Source organism: Scatophagus argus, chromosome 12 (genome assembly GCF_020382885.2).
Source record: "Scatophagus argus isolate fScaArg1 chromosome 12, fScaArg1.pri, whole genome shotgun sequence".
Lineage (NCBI taxonomy): Eukaryota > Metazoa > Chordata > Actinopteri > Scatophagidae > Scatophagus > Scatophagus argus.
The window spans coordinates 5,574,415-5,594,790 of record NC_058504.1 but is presented as its reverse complement, the minus strand read 5'-3'; the positions used below and the strand labels follow the sequence as shown (position 1 = coordinate 5,594,790).

The following is a 20,376-nucleotide window of genomic DNA, read 5'->3' as shown; positions in this document are numbered from 1 at the left end:
TGTTGTTGCTGACACTAAGAGGTAAACATTTGTCATCACTTCACAGTCATGTCAAGAAAAGGCTTAATAGTCATCCCATGGGTCTTGTCATATTGATTCAGTTGAAGAAGCACGCTATAAGCAACATATTAGAGTATACCAAAAGGAAAGATAATCCCTAAATAACAATACCAAAAGCATAATGACTGATGCAAATGACTAAATCCGTTTCTTCAAGGCTCAGGCAGCTTTACTTGACTAATTGATCCCTGAGCATCTACAAATCTTTATGCTAGAGTATTCTCTTGTAAAATTAAGTAGACCTGGAACTGGAAACAACCTGCAATAGTTACAAAGACGGTAGTGAAGATCATTTTGAAACATTATTCAGTGATTTTGTCTAATGAATTATACTTAATATTATGATACAGCCTAAAATAAGAGAACAAATAGATAATTACATTGTTGTTATGTGGAGTGTACTTGTCATCTCCATGAGTCATGGTGAAAACTAGCTGTGATGCCTGTAGGAAAATGTAAAGCAGCAAAACTGTAGTAAGGCAAGTATTTTCCATTTCAACAACAAAATGCTTTTCATTTGAGTGTGTTAATGTACCCCATTAACACACTTCATGTGGCTTAAAATCCAGCTATGTCTCAATGCTCAGAGTCACACCCAACACTGTCACTGTACAGTTTAATATACTTCAAGCCACCTGACTCTCGACTTACAGTTGATGGAGTGAGGTTTCATTAGTTTGTTGCCATTTCAAATTGTAATTAGCTAAATGACAATTAGATCCGGTTAACTGCTCTGGTTGCCCTTAATCTTCAGAAGGCAGCAAATTAAATCTGCCTATTTACAACTGCTGTATACATGCTGCCCTGATTCATGATATTATATTGCATGTTTGATGTACCAAACATGTTTACATGGAAAAGAAAGATAGGAAAGACTAGAAAGGATTCAGAAAAAATTATTTATATAAACTTTTTTTTCATTTTTGTTTTCATAAATTTACTGTAAAATTTACTGTAAACAGCTGAACATCTTGGGAAGGTGAAAGAAAAACGTGGAAACGATAATGTAAAAATTTAAAGATGTAATAAGAAGTTTTTTGCAGCTTCCATTTTATTTTTGTTGGTTTAGGCTTTTGGCACATTGCCAGCCAGTCTCTGTTGGCATAAAGACACAGCTGTGTTAAAATCTGCTCCCTGTAAGTCACCATTTTTATTCTGCCTCACGGCGTCACTTAGAAGTGTCAGAAAGTGTCACACTTAAACAAAGCAACAGAAAGTTTGATATTTGCAATATTCTCCCTATAATTTAAACATACCAATGTAGTGAAGTTGTAAGTCAGACTTGCTTTTTATTAGCTCTTTGTCTCAAACTGTTGAAAAGTTAATGTAAATTTTATCATCCAAACTGATGAAAGATTAGACAAGTGGAAGCCTTGGAAATCTATGAGTTAGAATTCCCTCTTAATTGCCTTACTATGTCCTACTATATTATTATTTAAGTGCATTTGTTGGCTAATAACAGGTCTCATTTCTAATATCTGGCCCAATATTATGTTACTTTTTTTATATTGTCAGGTTAAAACTTGAAATAACCGACTTCCCATTGTTTTTCATATGAATATAACTCATAAAAAGAGACTGAATACATTATTATTATTATTATTATTGTGTAATTTCTATAAACCTTTTGTTTCTAAACTGTATTTATTTTATTTATTTATTTATTTTTTTTTTTCAGGTTCAATGACACAAACAAAACATCAATGGATGTTGAGCATAATGAACAGGTGTTGAGTGAAAGAACATTGTGCTTCCTGTAGAAGAGAAACACAGTCATGCACAATGAAGTTCATTCATTCTTTCGCACACATACCACACAACCTGAGTAACATTTTTCACACATTATCATTGTCCTATAACCCAATAATTACCACTGGTGCCTCTGACACAAGAGCAGCAGCTACAAACATTACTGCTGCCTCTACAATTGTTGTTATGGCTGATGCTATTCCCTTCCACTGCATTCTTCATTTTAACTTGATCATTCCTGTAAATTATTACATATCTGCTTTGTGAAATGTGACAATCGTATGGTTCAATATGCTGCACTACCGCTTCATACTGATTCGGACTGATGTGAAAAGCTAATATTGAATTTGTGTATTTTGTTGTAAAAATAGGTAAGTTCCTTTCAACAGGAGTGTAACTAAGAGCTCAGGCTTGAGGATTATGGCATTGGTTTACCTGTTTGTGCTGTACATACCTGAATAATTGGGCTAAAGTTACACAGACAGGGTTTAGTTTTCTGCAGTACTAAATCTGAATCAAATCATGTAAAAGTGGTCTCTAGCGTTTGCTGGTTTTCAACATGGAACAGCAAGCAATTTGTCTCAGCATGTGGTGGATTGTCATGAATGCGCATGCTAAAGTGTGTGATGGTATAGGTCTCTCTCCTCAGGTCGACAGTTTATAACATATGCCTCCCAGAGGGAAGTCATGCAAAAATAAATTACAATGATTCCTGTGAAGGCGGTGGCTGGCGTATGACTCAAGTCCTATTGGGGTCCTTGACAGTAGAACAGACACTTAAAAGTAAGGAAGGACAGACAGAGAAGGACGGCTGGTTTAAAGAAAAGAAAAAAAGAAAAACGTGTGCCAATGCCACAGTGCTCTTTTCAAGATGATATACAGAATATTTTGTCCTGACTATGCTAAGAGGATTGTGGGAGCTGTGTGAAAAGCCACAGCTAAGGTGTAAAGATATTGTTAAATTTTCACAATATATCTTTTTTTTTTCCCTTCTTCACGCTCATTTAATTATTTAAATCTACTAAAATAAAGAGAAAGCCTTTTCAAAAAAACATTAAAGTATTGAGAAAGCCACAGAAGAGAAAAAAAATGAGGTCTTATTCAACTGACAGAGCACACGTGATTCATATGCTATATTCAGATTCATTGGTTCCAAATCATTAGAATCTCCTATAATATAAATTACTGAAGACTTACAGTTCATAAGAAAAACATATCAAAGAGCCAACTAATGAAAACTGCATGGTGTAAACAGCATGTTTGGCTTTGACTGACGCTCCATAAGAAACACTAATTCAATGACCAAACTGATAAGGCTTACAATGTCAAAATGTTAATGAAACAAAACATTTTCATTTGGCACCCTTATATTGGATCAAAACACCACATCAGTGTATTTCTTTCATTGCTGGAATGTGGCACTGCCCTGTTTGCATAGGTCTGATAAAGATGCAACAAGCAGACCCAGCTTGCACACAGATCTCTCCCATTCCTTGCAATACATTTCCACAGTGTTGACTCCACTTAGCAGCAGCAATGATCAAATCCTTTTTCAGCGGAGAGGGGAATGTGTGGGCGATCCCTCTTTAGCAAGGGATAGCCAGATGAAAATGCACAAACATGCTTTTGTTGCTGGGAGCACGTCCCTTGCAAGAAGAGAAACACGACTGATTTTGAGAGTGAATCATTGCAATCAGAATTCATTGTGATGGCATTCATGGAAAAAACACACCACTGGCTTCAGCTTCAACATTATAATGAACAGTTATGTAACCCAAGCACAGACATTTGAGATGATTTGCAGATGCTGTGGCTTAAAGGCAAAACACCCTGTGTTCTGACCCTGATAACCACAAACAAGCACTTTGCAGCTGAAATTTCACCATAGTTTGCTATTCAAAGCAACACACGAATGTATCTAAAACACAAGGCAATGCTGAATTTTGGATAACTGATTAAGATAATGAACAGATGTATTAAGATTAGGCTTCCACAGCTACAATTCTTATCTCAGAGACAATTTAACTTTCCGTAACAATGCAACAGAGCTATTTTTAATGTAATATTATATGAAGAAGAAAGACTTTATGAGAAAAAAAAAATTACTGATAAAAAAAATCCATACATAAGGTATAGAATATTTGCCTCACAATCCAATGAATAACCGGCCATTGCTGAACACTTACTAGGCTGTAAATTTTACACTGACTATGGTGATTTTGTCTGAAATGACACCTTCCCATGATATGACATGGGAACGAGAAAGGAACAGTGACAATGACAAGTTGTTCTGGGAGCTTTGACTCAGCAGGATACTGACACTATGACGGATGAGGATTTTTAAATGTCTCCCTTAGTGAGCACAAAGATGGAACATGAAGATAATAGTTGTCAAGATTAGATAATTAACATTAAAAAAACACTTAATCATCAATCCAAAATCATGATGGTGTTTGTGAAGTGAAGAACACTGCAATATCATTACTTTTATTTCTGATACTTTCAGCCAAATGGAGAAGGGGGCGGAAGGTAAAGAGGCAGCAGGGTTCAGACACAAAAACAAATTTATGCAAACTTGACCTGGTAGGGAATGTTTTTGGAATTATGCAATCATGTGCATATGAAAATGTATGTTTTATTCAAACAATAACAAAAAAAATGTGTGGCAAAATGAATGACTATTGTTCAGCAAAAAATAAAAAAAAGAAATAAAAAGAAAAGAAAGAGAACAAGAAAAACAAAGAACAGTGATTAGAGGAGGCATTTGTAGAACCGGTGTTATGTGTTAGAAAGACAGGACATCTTTGAAGAAATGCATCAAATGTGGCTTTAACAAACACAACTCTAAACCTTATCATTGAAGTGATGCTCATCAGCTGAATGTATCTGAAATGAGCACATTGGCACTCACTTAACAAGCCACTCACAGAGTAATTAACAGATGGTAGTGCAGCCTATGGTGGATTTTCAAGAAGTTCTGATGTACATTTTAATTACTGACTGAATTTTTGCCCTATTCTGAGTCTTTTGGTTTGAGTAGATTTTGACTTGAATATGTAGGTCTGCTGTGTCCTCCAGAGATGACTGCAATGGTAACCCAATTCACAAAGCCTTGTTTTCAGTCATGTTGCTTTACAATGCCTTTGTGTTCTACAGCTTGAGGGTTTTTTAGAACATCCTATTCCGGTCTAAACTGATAATGTGGCTTCAGACGGCAGCAACCTCTACAAAAGCGAGTTTGTCTGGCTGCACCACAGAAATGGATTCCGTACTAAAGTAGTCATTACCAGCAATGCATTTTTGTTTTCAGCCACCCCAGTTCCAGTTGTGCATTTTTACACTTTAATGTCTTGGCAGTTGAAATAAACCTCTGGCTGTGCTAAGAACAAGCAGTCAGAATCTTAAACACAGTTCTACCTTCACTGCTTATGTAGAATAGCTTGAGCAGGTGATAACGGACACACTGAATTAAAGATAAAGAGAAGCCAAATTCAGCTTGAATCAATAGCTATGGGCTACTATGCAATAAGTCACTGAGAGGCAGCAGAGTCCTGCACCATGGACAGCCCAAAACAATTTCTTTAACTGTTTTCACACTGGGTTTGTTGAACCAGAGGTCAGTAGCCCCTCTGTAACCACACTGCTCTGCTTTCAGACTTTTTTACTGCTGTTTCGATTCATGGTATGTTTGTGTGATGCTTTTGTCATCAAAATGGGGGGATTTAGCTCTCCCTTGAAAAGAAACAATGACATCCGAAGGAAGAAAATGACAGCAGAAATATGGACTGTGAACACGCTAAAAACAAAACATGCTAAAACTTGCATGTTATTCGCTGCTCACACATCAGTGAGGACACTGATCTCTGGAATCTACAGCTGCAACTAAAGATTGATGGTTATTTCATTTAGGCAGTTCATCCGCTGATTATTTTCTCAATAAATCACAAATTGTTTTGTCTATAAACATCAGGAAAAAAACAAAAACAACAAAGAAAGGTTCATCACCATCTCCCAAAGTCATAGTCAACAAATTAAAATTTCTAGTTATGTATAAATTTCCATAATCCAAATAGATTTAATTTAATTATGCTAGGCTAATAAAAGAATGGGTGCATAATTCTTTGCTTAAAAAAATATTCAAAAGACTAATCAATGGTCAAAATTGTTGCTACCAAATATTCTTTGAATTCATTAGTAGCTTCATTGTTTCTGCTCCACACCATTAATGATATTCAGAGGCCAAGATGGGGTTGAATGCTACTATCTACAAGCTAATTTTAAGTGCTAGGTAGACTCTCTTGAATTTCCCTTGGGATCAATAAAGTATCTATCTCTCCATCTATCTATCTTAACAACTAAAAGTTGGCTATTGAACAGGTATGAAAACATCTGGTGACCACGCATGCCCTTTTCCAGTATAACTTTGCTTCATAGTTACATGGTTTAACACATTCATGCCACTGACTCGCAATCATCTTTTGCAGCTCACTGCTAAGCAGCTTCACTAGAGTATCTACACAGAGTGTTTAGACCAAGTGTACCTCAGCACTATTGGTTCAGTCTGTACACTTCAGTTCACTGACTAATTTTCCTGTACAATATCTAAGCCAGCAACTGTCCAATCACAAGCTTGACTCAGTCCGGATACTGATTCCCTAGCAGTGCTCCTCCTTATGCGTGTTTGTACTTGCCCCGTTACCTTCCATCCCCTTCTCCCCTTCACTGACCAGAGGGGGGTGAGAGGCGATGGCAGGGATCATTACATCACAAAACACCCCCAGGCCTTTGTCCTCAGCAACTGCCACACAACATTACCACAACACTGTCTACAAGCAACTGGACGGGTCCTGTGTGCCACATTGCAGACACAGGCAGGGACAGAAAGAGGAGGGGAGAGGTAGAGATGTCACAAGAAAGATGAAGAGGAAAAGAGGAAACACACGATCAGGAGGAAAGGGAAAGCTGAAAGGAAACGAAACAACGGGGCTCTATTTGTCCCAAGGGTACAGATCTCAACTATTCTCATGCAGAAATACTTGACATTTGTATTTCCATGACCCAGATAATGTTTGCTTGAACATGGAAAGACTGCATAAAGTCAAAGGTCAGGGAAGTATAGTGGATGTCAGACTGGTCATTGCCACCTCAGAGCTTTCTCTTATTACCGGAGAGGCCTGGCATTTCTGTCTTCATGTGATGGCAATGGTTTCCACACTCACTCACACACACACACACACAGGTTTTTTATATAAACATGACCCATTTGTTGGTTCAGAGGAGGACAAGCCCTCTCTGGTCTTGCTTGCACACCAACATTTTGCTTAGTATGCTCTCAACCTTTGTGGCTCCACAGGGGGCTGGGACATCATAAACAACTCATTGTGTGCACACAGATTTCTAAATACAAATCATTATGTTCTCTCATGCAGGTTGATAACTGGGTTCAAAACATTGTGAGGGAAACGTTCCAGGCGGAGGAGTAAACACAAACAATATTATTGCCCTGTGCACATGTACTGACATATTTATTGGACTTATCTATAAATGTTGATAAATGCATCACTTTAGAGCTGTAATATGTTAGTTCTTAGTGTCTCAAGGATAGTAGTCAAAAGCTCAAAATACCTGAAAGAAAACAAAACACCCCATTTTACCTGACCCAAGTGACCTTTGAATAGTTCTCACAAGTACCATATACAAGGTGCAAAGATTCCTCAAGATACCTAAAAAAACAACTCCTGCTGCTGAAAGATATGTAGTCAATTATTGATAAACAAAAACACCAAAGATACACACACTGAATTTGAGGATTTTCTTTTCTGTTTATTATCAAGGTGAACTGAACACTAAGAAAGTTTTTTTTTTTTTTGTTTTTTTTTGACATACTCATTTTTTTTGTCAAACTTTAGCACTTCTGGGTATATTGTTTATTTTCCTTGTATAAACATGACTTTATTTTCCTTTTTCATTTTTTATGTGTGTAAAAATAAAATTATTGGTTAAAGAATGTAGTTTAGGTTTATATGTAGTTTTCTGAAGGCATAAAGCACTTTAATAACCAATATGTTAAACAAGTAACTATTGAAAAACAACGTGAATAATGAAAATCATTATTAGTTTTGGCCTAGAAGACAAGATTTAGATGTACTTTCATGATTCCCCTCTCACCTACCAAGTTAGAACAGATGCACCCTGCGTTATGCTGCAATTCAACATCGCACTACCATCACAAACAGACGGCTGACTTCCATCCATCCTCGTCCAGCATAAACAGAAATGTAAAAGCTTATCCAAATTAGTATTTAGTTAGACAAAGTATTAAATTATATTACACAGATTTGTTATTATTGTGTCATTCCCACCACCTCTCTGTGGTTTGGTCTCTCTAAGTGCATCACCACTAAACAGCAAAAGCAAACGAGATAGTACAAATACATCTTTGCTCTCTGTAAACATTAAGACAAATACAAAGGCAGACAAACACAGAGTTGAACAAACTGGGTATGACAACAAACAAGTTGGCCAAATAATGTCAAATGCAAAGCAAAAGAAATAAAGGGCAAACAAGGGTGAGCCACACCAGCCAGAAAATGGAGTTCAATTTTCATTCTGCACAGCCACTAATGCAAATGATGTGTCTCATACAAATTCCAGACATATAAATGCAGGGAAATTGAGAAAAAAAATAAATAATGGGTGCATAAATTGAGAACAGGGCAAGGCACAGAAAAACTTCAGATGAAGGAAGAACTGAGGAAAATTGGAGCACAAATATTGGCAGTCGGGAGGGATTAGTGTAAACATGTTCTTTTTTTCCCCCAAGAATGCCTAATCACATCACTGTGTCCTGTCACGAGTGGTAGTTTGTTTCCTCATGAAAGAAGAAATCTCTTGAGCTGAAATTATTTGATTTTTGATTTTTTTTCCAAAGCACTTTCAAGTATGATTCAATATCAGTATCCAAAAAACATGTTTATACAATCCAAAATCTACTGTCTACTGTGTAATAAGATGTCAACATGACAATTTGATTGATTGATTTTTTTTTTAATACCAAAATTGAAATATCATGTAGATAACATGCAAGATGCTGCATACTTGATTTATACTGGATAGAACTGTTTCAATAAAGGAACCTGGAGAAGCACAGGTAGTTCATGGGCATCATGATGGCTGAAGTTGTTGGTTGGGTTTGGGACCTTCCTGGAAGGAGTCTAATGATAAATTGAAAGTGTATAATGTGTGTAATATATTGACAAGAAAGGAAAGAAGGCAAAGCATAGTGTGCCACAAAAAAGTTTTTCCTTAATAGGTGACATTGCTGCATTTTAATGGGTGATAGGACAAAGTGTAACAGCTCAGTTTAGACGGAGAGCAAATTTCAACAAAAAAATTCAAAACTGACAAGTGATGGTACTCGCAAACATTCACTATGCTTGTAAAAGACGCTGCTGATGGATTTCTGATTTTCTGACAAATTTCAATTATTTATAAATTATCCCTTTCAATAAGTTACCTACTGCAGCTTGAAAATATTACCCACAACATGAGCAAAAACCAGGACCTTTTGATTTTGTAAGGGTGGGGGGTGGATTGACACTACAGCCGTGTACAAACCTATGCTGTCTCTCTCTCTCTTTTTTATTCCAGTAATTGTTAAAACTAGACCAGGCTTTTATTTATAGCAAAAGTATAAAGAAAATCGATGTAGAAAGTAGTCCCATCTCTTTCATTTATAAACTCTCCATGTAGTCCTATCTGTGAAACAATTTGTCACCACCAAATGCCTCTGTAGGCCCTATCAATAAACCATCCGTTGTCACATGCTGTGCCATGTTATTAAGACCCATCTTCATGGTAATCTCTCAAAGACATCATTGATGGCTGTGCTCTGTATTTCTTTACAGTTTGGCCTGTGGGAGATGTCCTATGGTGAATGCGAGAAAGCTGTCCCACCTCACTCTATATCTCATCCTTGTGCCTGAGATAAGAGTAGAATTGAGTTATTGAGCAGACAGTTTAAGATATAAGCTCTTGCTAAAGGGGCGCTTAAAAGAGTCACAATAAGAAGAGATTGAAGATTTTTTTTTCCTTTCAAGGGGCCTGACTCCTATACCTCTGTTTGTCTTCTGCAGTGCTCTGATTAACCTGCGGTAAAAAGGGCAAAGTAGATCAAGGCATGTGATACTGCTACAATGAAATAGCATAAATGTGAATGTAATGAATGTCATGTTGTGAAGTACTGAGTTTATTTCCAAAATACATTGTTTCTGATGGGTAACCTTTTTTTCTTGTTTTTTCTTTTGAATTTGTCCGAAACCTGATGAATTGTCACATTTCCTACAGTATATTGATGCAGGTGCCCCGTAAAGTAATGCGAACAGATCACGGAATCGGGAATTGAACTACCTCAGTCACAAGTACAAACGGGGCTTTGAAGGTGGGTCATACTTGTTTAAATGCCAATTAGCAGTGCTTGTCAGCTATAAAAACAGGTTGGCTATCAGTGCTTGTACTGGAAATTTCTATGCAGCATCATAAATATCCAAAAATGCCAAATTAACTGATTATACACTGCAGGTGCATCAGTCGAAGAAACTGCTGTGATGAATTATTAAACATATCAAGGAAAACAGTCTCACAAATCATTACAGCATATGCCAAACCCTATAAACATGGCCGTACAATTAACAAAAACAATAATAATGATTAGATTTGCACATCATATAGAGTAGGAGGTTGACAAATACTGTTCAATGGCCTGTAATACCATTTTCAAGTTTTTAAAGTAATTCATCTTTTTTAAAGTTTCATTATTCATTTGATATTTATTTGACAGTTTATTTTTTTGCTTTTAAGTTTAAAATTTAAGTCGATTGCTCTTATATCAAAAACCACTGAGAAAGCCTCATCATAGTTTGTCCAACCAGCAGTCCATAACCCGAATGTATCTATAATGGATGACTGCGAAGACCAGTAAATATTCAAATCTGGTATTTTTACTTAAAATGTTTTAATCATTTATTAAAATGATTGACTATAATTATCCAGTAAAGCTATTTACTTGTCCCAGTTGCAGTGTAATGTATAGTACAGTCAGCTATCCATAATACATTATGCTCTGGGTGTTGTGTCCTGCTGACCTTGAACAATTCCAGCCAACAGTGACAGTCTTGTCAGTGCCAGTTTCATCCAAAGTCACTATGACATATATCTCTACATTTATTGTTATTGCTTGTTGACTGGATTCTGATTGATACAGTACACAATGGTGTACAGTACTGATTAGATATTTACAAAACTGATGCTGGTTTTACTCACCTGAATCATATTTTGACAGCATATATATTCTTTTACGTAGGTGAGAGAGGTGGAGATTTTATGAATTACTCTATTAAGGTAGTGAAAAAGAGACAAATAATATAGAATAAAAAGAAATTTCTAGTCAATCATATGTGAATAAAACATTAATAATCAATATTTTTGAACTATATCTCCAGCAGTAATAAATTAAATTGTATTTATTTATTTAAAATCTATTTGAGACAAGTAATAAAGGGTCTTTTTGGTACTCTAGACACTCCCTATCACAAGATAATAGCAGCCTGCACTGACTTTCTGAAAAAGGCTACAGAAAGGCAGGTTGAATGCATCTGAAATTTACAGATATTGAAGAAAAAGAAGGAAAGAGAGAGCAGAGAGAAAAAAGCGTGGCAAGTGTGAAAACAACCTTCTGTAGTGAAGATGATGAGGACAGAACGGGGGATGCTGGCTCTGGTAGATGTGTTATGCCTTGAAGTGTTAAAGAGTCAGAGCATGATGGAAAGACGCATCCACCATTTTCACTATCTATAAACATGACTGCAGAGAGGAATCCATATCACAGCTTGATTTTTAAGATTATTTGATGTGCTAAATACAGACAGGAAAGAGGGAGGGCTGCTCCAGAGGCAGAAACAATCTTAGTTAAGTCTCCCTGAGCGCAAGCAGAATCACAGTTTTTCTCATTAAGTGGAGGCTGAAGTGGAGTGAAAAAAGGAAAGGACATAAGAAGAGGTAGGAAACATAATCTGAAGCCTCACACTGATAATCAAATCAGCAGGGTACTTTGTCATGGATACAAGAAAATGTGTGTTTCTGCATATTTCTGCACAGAAATTAGCACGACTTTGCTTTAATAGTTTTTGGAATTTAGTATGTGTAAATTTACCCTTTATTGTCAACATAAACCAAAAGCCTACCAAAAAATAAATAAATAAATAATAATAATAATCTACATGGACAACTGCAACCTATCATTTATTTTTTTTTTTATGGTCATTATGTTCATGCAACAATTATAACAGCTATAATTATTCTTATTCTATCTTCTTCTCCCAAAAATTGAGAAACATTGCAGAGCCGCCCAATTTAACAAAGTAAGTGAGCTGCATGATTAAGACATTTTTGCTGTCTTGTTTGTGAAAAAAACAATGAATTTTGCAACAGCAGCATGTGAAAGTCTGAAATACATCAGTGGCTATAAACTTTTCACAGGAAATCATGAAAACAAGAAAGGGGGACAATTACACAGATGTTATCTTGTTTAATTTTCAAAGTACTCTTTGAAACTTTCATTAATCCACAACAAAAATAAAACAAAATAAAAACTGTTGCATAAATTTAGACAGTAGCTCACCAGATAAAATCAACAGAAAAAGGGGGCAAGCTACATTTCCTTTACAATCTTAGGAAAAGCTAGACAAAATTTGAAAAGCATTTACATTTGACACTTCCCAGTTCCTTAAACGTATTCATGTAATGAAACAAATGTCCACTTCAACCTTCAACACTATGCAGTTTGACTCAATAAACCCACGGTTAGCATCTGAATGTGTAAAAATGATAATTAAGTTCATTTGCTGGCACAGGAAGACACTAAGAAAAGTTACAGCGCTTCGACTGTCCAAGCTGTCCTTCGAAATTCTCTTATTTTCCAGGAACTATATTTCAAAATCACACATGTGAAATTTGAACACTGAAACCAATAGCACATCAGAATGGTAGAGGAACCAGCCACACAAAGTCTGCAGCTTCACTAAACTCAACGTGAGTTATCCAGCATAACCAGTCTCACAGCACTTGTTATAAGTGCTTTCAAATGCATGAATGACCTAATCAAGGTATGATTGTGAATATGTTTCAAGGGTGTTATTTGTAAGAAACAGGCACTCACATGCAAAGTGAGACAGCTCCAGGTGAGACAATTCATAAGCTGTAAATACTGTAATCTGTCATGCTGCAGCAGGAAAGATTTTCTATTCATGATGTTGACCTAATGCTTGTCAGGTGGTGGTTAGGCCTCCAGAAAATAAAAGTAAGTTTATATAATGTCCCCCAAAGGTGATGGAAACAAGACTCTCTCTCTCTCTCTCTCTCTCTGTGTGTGTGTGCCTCATTTTCTTTTCAATAGACCTGCAAAACTTGCACTGTTAAAATAGTGCATTTATTTAGCCTGTTTTTGGAGTTGTGTAATGTGGCTGGTATATTCTCACATTTCTTTTTCCAGTAATTGCTCTTGTGAGTAATACAAGAAAACTATTTGTTCAGCGTAGCCATTTTAAACTCAGAACGTACAGAGACGTGATTATGACAAGTCACCCTGCAGATGGTTCCTTATTAATGATGTGAACCTGCAGATCATTGTAGTAGTTATCAGCTTTTGTCCTTATCTCCAAACAAACAGTCGGCTTCTAGGCAGGGCTTTACAAGTTTTTTAACAGTTCAAAGTTACCAATGGTTACTACACATGAACGTGAGTCCATAAGTCCAAAAAGCCTGTAAGTTAACAAGTTAAGCACAAAGTTCTCTCACTCACCAAGTAATTTTGCTCACAAACAGCCCTCAGATTACATGGAATACTTGGAGTGAAGATGAGAACGAAAAGAGATGCATGGTAAGATACGGTGCAGATGAAGTGTTTGTGAAAGTGGTCAGATGCTTGGGGGTCTGTCTGAGGCGCTGAGATGAACACAACACAGAGCGGAGCTTTTCTCTGCCTTGGCTTTCCAACATTAGTCAGAACAGACAGCTTCAGTAGACATGACCACTTTCAGACAGTCCTCAACCTGTTTAGTTTGTCTGCCACATCCCACTCACTATCCCAGTCAAACTGTGATTTTACAAGGATGTGTACAGAATGCTTTGAAAAATTCAAAAATTCCCCAGTCAATTCTCAACTCTTTTGCTGACAGAATCGCATCAAATATTACCCTCGTTCCATCACACAGAATCATTACAGTGTCAAGTTATATGCTTAAGTGCTGCTGAGCATGAAAGCTGTGAAGAGACTACCGTTACCTGAAAGAGTCCCTTGTCTTTGCATGCTGCTATCAGGAAAATCACATACATTTAACTTCAACACGAAAATATAAAGCTGTCAATACGCTCGAAACTCTTCAAGAGCTTAACGTTCAGAAGGTAGGCTGCTGTCTATAGATAACCCCACTTACTGTAACATTACGTAAGGATAAGGATTTATATATTACAATTAAATTTCATCACACAGTTCAAGTGTGTACTTTTGTACATGATGCACTAGAAAGAAGCTCAGTACAAGCACACTCTTCCTGCTTATATTACTGAACTTCCTCACTGCAGACACGAGATGCTGATGGGGGAGTGAAAGCCATTCCTTTCTCCAGCTCATATTACCAGCCAGCACTGCTTGAGATTCTTTCCCTGTTTATGTTTGACTGTTTGAAGATATATATCTCCATATAGAAGAATGCAGTCATGAAACACAGAAAAACACACACACACACTGATGTCTGATGTCCATATTCAGTCTACAAAAATCAACATGCTGATCTCTCCTCATGTTTTTCAATATTAAACCACACATACTGTATGTTGAGTCAAATTCACCCTAGAATAAGTTCCTCTCTCCTCTGTCCCATATCTTGGAAAAGTCTTCAATCCTTGAACATCGTGATATGCTTCGCTCATGCAATAAAACAAAGGCATTATGTAAACCAGAAATCATTTAGTTAAACATATATCCTGTATTTACCACCATCATTCATGGTTTCTGTCTGTGCTTCAAGTTGGCATTCTGTGTGTCAAATTAATCTGAGAGTTCTATTTCTAGTCTCAGTGTTTATGCCAAAGGCAGTATTAAAAACGGAAAATCTCAAGAGGGATTTGCCATGGAAAAAAGTCTTTAAGATAGATTTGAATACACTGATGTAACAAGCTGTAAAGTCCAAGTCCACAAAATAACGCTGGTTTTACTGGTGTGAAACCACTACATTCAGTGCAAATGAATTTTGTTTGCCTCGGCTTTCTACATGTTCATTTTGTGCCACAGGATGTTGTAATGATAGTAGGGAGGCCAGTGTGACTTCTATGGTGTGCTGCTTTGGCAGTGACAGTCAGTGGGAACCTTTGGTTAATATTCTCCACAGTGATGTGGCAAGTAGCCCTCTGCAACCTCGCGGTGATCATTGTTACAACTCTTGCTTAATCAAAATGTCACATCCACTGTAGCAATATACAGCAGAGTTCTCAGCAAATTAAAAAGGAATTAAGCTGCCAGATGTGGCCTTAATGGCTTAATCAGGCCTTGAAATTTGTTCCAGTAAAGTGGAGTCACAGATGAATATTGTTTCAACTCTAACGTACAAGAGTGATGCCGAAAAGCAATTCGAAATTTGGAGACAGCTGCTCTGGTTTTGTTGAAACTGGCTCATGAAATGTCAGCACCTGACAACAAATCAGAAAATGGAGCATATCCATTAAATTCATTAAAAGCACCAAGCACACTGGTCAAACACTGTTGGACTCCCTTCACAGCTGCAACCGCACTGTACGCCGTTCTACTTCAGTGAAAGCATTCTCAGCGTTCTGTGTATGTTCTTCTCTGTGGTACATCCTTCACCGCAACCTTAGGTTTTTCTTGTTTCTGTGTGTCTCTACATTTTGTATTAGCATGTATGGAGCATGCATAGTCCAATTCCCAAATGCAATGAATCCAATGAGACCGAATAACCTTATTGTCATGACAAAAACCTGATAAGGAAGAGCTGTTATTTTGTGAAAAAAGCACAGATTATTTGACCGTTAGAAGTTTGACGCTTTCAAAGTGAAAATATGTAAAATTTCAAATATGTAATATTTTCACTTTGAAGTACTACATGCTTGGACAGTGTATTTTCAAGTTTATTTTTAATTTTCTGACAGCATTTAAAAAAAAAAACTGAAAAGTACCTGTGTGCCTCACCAGACCTGCAAGAACTGATCAGGTTTTCCAAAAGCAAAGACCTGCTGTCACATTCAGAACTGCAAATACACTTTTCTTTCTTCTCTCAGTTCCTAAACTCTGCATGAAATTTCCATGTACTACTGTAGATTGTTCTACCTAAAGTATGTTTATCTATCCTCTCCACTACTACATCCTTTTCCCCTGAAAGTGTAATCCTGAGAATGAATGTAGAGAGACTAAATTAAAGGACCCAATTTGAAGCGGCACCACTTCACTGATAAGCTGTACCAGTGATCTGTGAGAGCACTCAGGGTCTGCTACATTATGACAATACAGAGGAATAAAGCAGATGAAAGAGAATAGCCTGGCATGAGCAGAAATCAGATGGGCAGAGGGAGAGTAAAAAACAATCTAAAGTCTAATTGTGTTATGGCTCACAGCAGCAGCAAGGGACTTCAGAGAGACACATTTTCTTTTCACACGTCGTTCAGCACAGTCCATTCTCTGACTCTGATCACTTTAATTTCCAACCAGTTCCAGTCTTTCTTGCCATATCTTGCCTGGATGTTTTTATTGGAAAAGTAACATGAAAGGCAAATGGCTGAAAACTTGAGTAGTCATTAGGTTTGACCAGAAGGCACGTGGGTTAGAGGTGCCTGACACCCTCCAGGTCAACCTGCGTCATTTTTGTCCTTTGGGAAGAAAATCTCACTTTGATACCTCCAACTATTGAGAAGCGGCCAGTGATTCAGAGAAGACAACATTTTTCCCCCCATCAGTTCCCAAACAAGAAACGCCGCACACATGCAGCTGAAGCAAGCAACATCACACATTTTACTACTTCCTATCTTGATCTCTTGTCTGTATCCTGGACCCTGTTTGCCAAAAGCTAATTCACTTAGCATAACTTGGTGATCATGAGCAACACAAAATGCTTATTGGGAAGGCTGAAATCCAAAATGACCCTCATCTTCACATGAATCAAAGTAATTTGATCCCTTTCATCCGTAATTGTTTCAATCATGATATGTCATGTCCAAAAGTTCCATATTTGCAGCAGATGGCTACATTGACAAAATATCAAGGACAAAATTCAGTGGCTATTCTTCAAAAGTGACAACATTAGGCTTTCATACTGTTAGTAAGAGTATTTGTGATAGATTTTCAGACATACAACAAGCCCTATCTATGTTTATAATTTACAAAAATGAAAAATCCCAGTGAGCATCACCAACAACATCTTTTTTTCCTTCCTTCCCACTTACTGCAGTTCTTTTTTCTTTTTTTTCCAGAAATGAGGACATGAAAGACAAATCTGACTTGACTAATTGTGTCATAAAATTTCCCATAATGCATACTGGATGTTAATTACATAATTTCTAAAATCTTAATTGGACAGTTTACCACATATGTGTTTTGACACATTTCAGGTAGTGCAATGCTAAAAATTAAAATTAGGTGGAAGTTGGAGATAAAAATGTGTTAATTATCTGTGATATATTATAAACTACAGGTAATTGGGCTTTCGCTGAGAGGGGACATAAACACTGGACGAGATGGCACAGTGACCTGCAAAATTCTGCTGCTCGGCCAAAAACAGAGTTAAAGTAGGTAAGAGGAATGACACACTGTCTGTCTGTCTGTCTGTCTGTTTATCTATCTATCTATCTATTTATCTACTAACCAAGCTACAGGAGTACTCACATAGACTCCCTCAACAGGCCATAAATGTGCTGTCAAAGCTCCATCTGACCCCATCTTTCAAGCAGAGAAGCAGCTTCTTATGGCTGGTTAACTCGGACTCCATCTACACATCAAACTGAGCAGAGGTCAGTCAGTCTCCCGTGTGTCCCCTCTGCGTCACATATTATGCCAGGCTACTCCTCTTACAGTTGTTGCTCCCTAAATCAGTTTTCTTATTATCCAAAAGTGGCATTTTATTCCAAACCAGTTTGGGAGTGAAAAAAATGCAACAGCATCTACAATTACAAAAAGATATAAATTTATTTTGACATACCTGCTGGGCTTCCCAATGTCAGATGTCCATATACTGTTACAGAAGCAAAGAAGTCTTATCCTCAGTGTGACTCCGTTCACAGGTCACTTACTCCAGGGTCTGAAAGAAAACAAAAGAAACACAAATCAGAGCAGACATGGAGAGTGAGCTCACGACTTAAACCAACTCAGCCACCACAAATGCCCAGCGAACCAGGATAAACATCCTTGAAGAAATGTCAGTCCAAAGAAGAACATTATCCAAACCACACCGGGGTAGTAGGCAAGAAAATGCACATACAACATATGCACAGCATCTCGCTTCTTGCCTGGTCAACTTGGCCATTTTTTCTGTCTAAACAGCTGCCAGAGAATGGCTCATTAAACCACCATTTCAGTTAGGAAAGACAAGTGATGACCATGTGCGGGGCTCATGCCATTCAACTCTGTGGTGTAAACTTGGATGGTGAATGTCCATTATTGACTGACTGACTGTCGATGTACACGTGGACAATAGTTTAAAGGCAACTCATTGGAGCACGCTTAAAATCCAACTGACTTTAAAGATCTTTTCAACCAGCATAGCAGCAAAAGTAGCAATGTATTGAGCAAATATGAGCTACTTTTCCCTAAAGAATTAATGTTGCTGCCCATACTTGCTATGGCTGTGGTTATCTGGGTTGATGGCATTGTCGATTGGGAGTAAGCAGCACGCTCAGTCAACTGTGAAGCAGCCAGAATTAAACAACTGATTGAAAGCATGCACACCATATGTGAAACATGGGTCTACTTGTTCTTCTTACTAAGCTTGCATAGACTTGGCTCCTAGGACGCCAAAACTAGGCACACATAGAAGCTCGAATGTGAGGTCAAGGCAGCTCACTTGAGGTGATAATGTGCTCTTCGTCAGCACACTTGTTTAGAGGAATATCATGTGCTTAAAAAATAAAAGGAAGATTTAGTGATAAACCACAATCCATGGTAATTAATAGTAAAACCATAAAATGTTGAATATTAAGAAGCTAAGGACATGGATAGTAATGAATGTGTCAACTTAAAAGTAGCCTGATGGGTAGTGTTGGTATTATTGGACTGTCAAATCATAAGTGAACCCCACACTGAGAATTAGTTCTGTTGAAGGCTGGACTAGTAGAACCTATGTAATTATTTAGTTCAATAGAGTTAGTAGAGTTTTATGGTAAAACACAAAGTATGAAGTTACTATTTTGTAGATCATTTGTGAATATCACAACTTAAAATTAACCACTTAATGTTAATAAAACTAACTTAATAAATAAAACTTTTTAATATTGAACATACCATTATAAATGAAGCATTGCAATGCTAGAAATGTGGCATACAAATTGCATTGCCCAGACATAAGCTTGTTTGATGCAGACTCACTAAAATCACAATTCAGTTTTTCTGTGAAAGTGAACTACAACGAGTATGGTGTCCACCAAAAGTAGCAATATCTGTCAAAATAATTTTTTATATTGTTCAGCGCTACAGTTTTTTTTTACTAATGTTCTTAATACTACTTAAAATCTTTATCTTCACTCAATGAGATGTGAAGATAACTCATCCATACTGCAACTGGATTTATAACAGATTGTTAAACTGTGAATAATAAGAAAATGTAGTCCTCAAAAGTCTTCACGTCTGCTGTAATATGCTCACTTTATCAAAGTTCAGCAGTGCTGAACTGCATAGTGGTTTTGTTTGTCAGCCACATCTGAGCCACTTAAATCTGCTAAATCTACTCTAACTACAAATTCAGTATTACTTTTATGTTTGATATAGCTTCCTGCTTCCTTGAGCTCAGATTGTTTAATGCATACCACAGGACACCTGCTGACACCTAAAAAATGGCTCCCTGTTCCACTGAATAACCAGTGCTGCTATTTTCATCCCACCCACTGTTCAGCTTCATCCACTGTTGTGGAGGATTTGTGCTCTGTGGTACAGAGCAATTGTGCTCCAGTGAAATGAGTGCGGCTTAATTGGAGCAAAGACTTAATGAGGGTCTCTTGAGGATTATCATCTGTGGCTTAGAAATGGCCCAGGTAGTGGCAGACACAGTTGAAAGGATCATTTCACAGCCTTCTAAACTGAAATGACAGTGCTGAGCTGTAATTCTGCCAATAGATTATTTATCAATATTATTATCAGTAGTATTGTCATTATTATTACTTTGATTATTGTTGTTATTTTTTTCATTGGGTCCTTGGAGAGCAGTGAATCGAAAAGAAAATCTCAAAGAACAATGCGAAAATGCGACAGCAGGATCAACAGCATTCTGTTGCAGCAGCTGGAGGAAAGTAATGGAG

General features: G+C 37.1%; 1 long non-coding RNA gene across 1 annotated transcript in view; it reads right to left on the bottom strand.

Annotated features, from left to right (window-relative positions):
* Positions 1 to 20,376, bottom strand: part of LOC124068578 — a 102,885-nt gene that overhangs the window by 27,704 nt on the left and 54,805 nt on the right. The window contains exon 3 of the long non-coding RNA XR_006844942.1: positions 18,069 to 18,167. This is a non-coding gene — a long non-coding RNA (uncharacterized LOC124068578). The remainder of the gene's footprint in view (positions 1 to 18,068; positions 18,168 to 20,376) is intronic.